The sequence below is a fragment of the Halichoerus grypus genome, chromosome 13, assembly GCF_964656455.1.
Source record: "Halichoerus grypus chromosome 13, mHalGry1.hap1.1, whole genome shotgun sequence".
NCBI lineage: Eukaryota > Metazoa > Chordata > Mammalia > Carnivora > Phocidae > Halichoerus > Halichoerus grypus.
In genome coordinates this window covers 13,914,026-13,915,727 of record NC_135724.1, presented here as the reverse complement: position 1 = coordinate 13,915,727, position 1,702 = coordinate 13,914,026, and the positions used below count along the sequence as shown (strand labels likewise).

Sequence of the window (1,702 nt, the reverse complement as noted above, 5' to 3'; positions counted from 1 at the left end):
AAGCAGTAGGTAGGATGGCAATTGATCCTATGCTCAATGGGTATTTTTAAACATTCAAATGAGGTGGTATTTTCTTTCAAAGGAAGCGTTCAACTTCCTTAACCTTGTTTTGAAAAGATCGTGAAGATTCCTGTGCTCTGGGAAAAACCAAAGCCAGAATTAGAACAATGGCAACCTTGGACTATTCTCATTTCTTGCAGGAAATGGTTTTTTTTTTTCTTAAGTTAGCTCTCTATATGCTACCTATGGATTATCTACTTCCAGAATTATACACAAGCGGTTTAGAATACTGACTTGCTCCACATTTGCCTCTAATTCCCCTCACTTCCCAAGTCAACCGATTTTCTTTCCAGTCAATCCAGGCATACTCCAAATGTTAAATAATGAGCCTTAGTCCAAATGGAACATAATTAGAGAAATAACTCCGGAATCAAAATAATTACATACACCAGTGTCAAGACAAATAGGGCTTGAAGTAGTCACCATCTTGGGGGGCATCGATTCTGAGGTTTTCCTTCAGCAGCTGGGAAAATTGAGAGTAAGATGGAGATGTGTCTGCTACAGGGTGGCGGGAAAGATGCAGAGAAGAACCATCTGAGGAGGGTTCTCCCTCCTCCCTGGCCTGTTGGCCCGTAGCACATGGAGGCTTCTGTGAAGATTTTAGCTCATTGTTCTGGTGGAATGGTGGTGGTTCTCGTTGAACCTTTCAATAACTAGGTAGACAAGGGGCTACTGGTTTAGTCTCACCGAGGCTTCTAGATGTCTTCGAGGTTCTTTGGGTCTGAAGGGCTGTCCCGGGAATGATGAGAAGGCAATTGTCAGTCGGGTCCTGACTCTGAACTACCAAAACCCCAAAGAAGTTGAAAGGTTGGCAGGGCAAGTCTTAAGAGTGGCTTTGTTGCTCCCGATAGCCTTCAGGAGTCCAGCAAAATGATGTGTTTCCTCCTGATTAACCCCAAATGAAAGAACAGTATGAGGAGAAAGTGGACCTGGTGCTACTATGTGCTAATAATTTGTGCCGGAGTCTATTTTATGACATTTCAAATTTAATTCTATCCCCCATCCTATGAAGGAAATATTATCTCTCATAATTACGCATAGCTGGGAAATCGAGGGTCCCAGAGGTTGCCTCAGGGCTCGCTTGGGCAGCATATAGACTGAAATCGGAACGATACAGAGAAGATGAGCATGGCCTCTGCGCAAGGATGACATGCACACTCATGAAGAGGTTGCTTCACTAGCTCGTGTTGCTAGTTAAGTGGCCAAACTCAAAGTCCCGCCAGATCTGTCTGACCCCAAAAACCCTGCCCTCCCTTGAGATCTCAGGAAAATATCAGATGCCCACTTAAATTTTCAGAGAAACAACTACATATGTTTTTAGTATTTGTAGGTCCCAAATAGTACATGGGATGTGCAGATATTAAAAATCATTCCTTGTTTATCTGAAATGCAGATTTAATAGAACATCCTATATTTTTATTTGCTAAATTTTGCAACCCTGGCCCTCACTGATGTTTTCTGGGCACACGATGGAGTTACCAATATTCTGCAGTTTGCTCCTCCTCATTAGATCATTGCAAAAAGATTTCTTCCCATCGTGTACTTTGGGGGATGGAGTGAGGAGGAAGGGCTCTAAGGGTGGGCTCACCTGAGCACAATCACGAGTGGGAAAGTAACAAACATCTCCTTCTTTCAGGATCAC

The 1,702-nt window shown here is 43.2% G+C and overlaps 1 non-coding gene across 1 annotated transcript; it reads left to right on the top strand.

Moving 5' to 3' along the window:
* The first annotated feature begins 1,137 nt into the window (after window positions 1-1,137).
* On the top strand, window positions 1,138-1,240 carry LOC118546337 (U6 spliceosomal RNA). Its single transcript, XR_004922542.2, has one exon. It is a non-coding gene; the product is annotated as a U6 spliceosomal RNA (small nuclear RNA).
* Window positions 1,241-1,702: the final 462 nt, after the last annotated feature.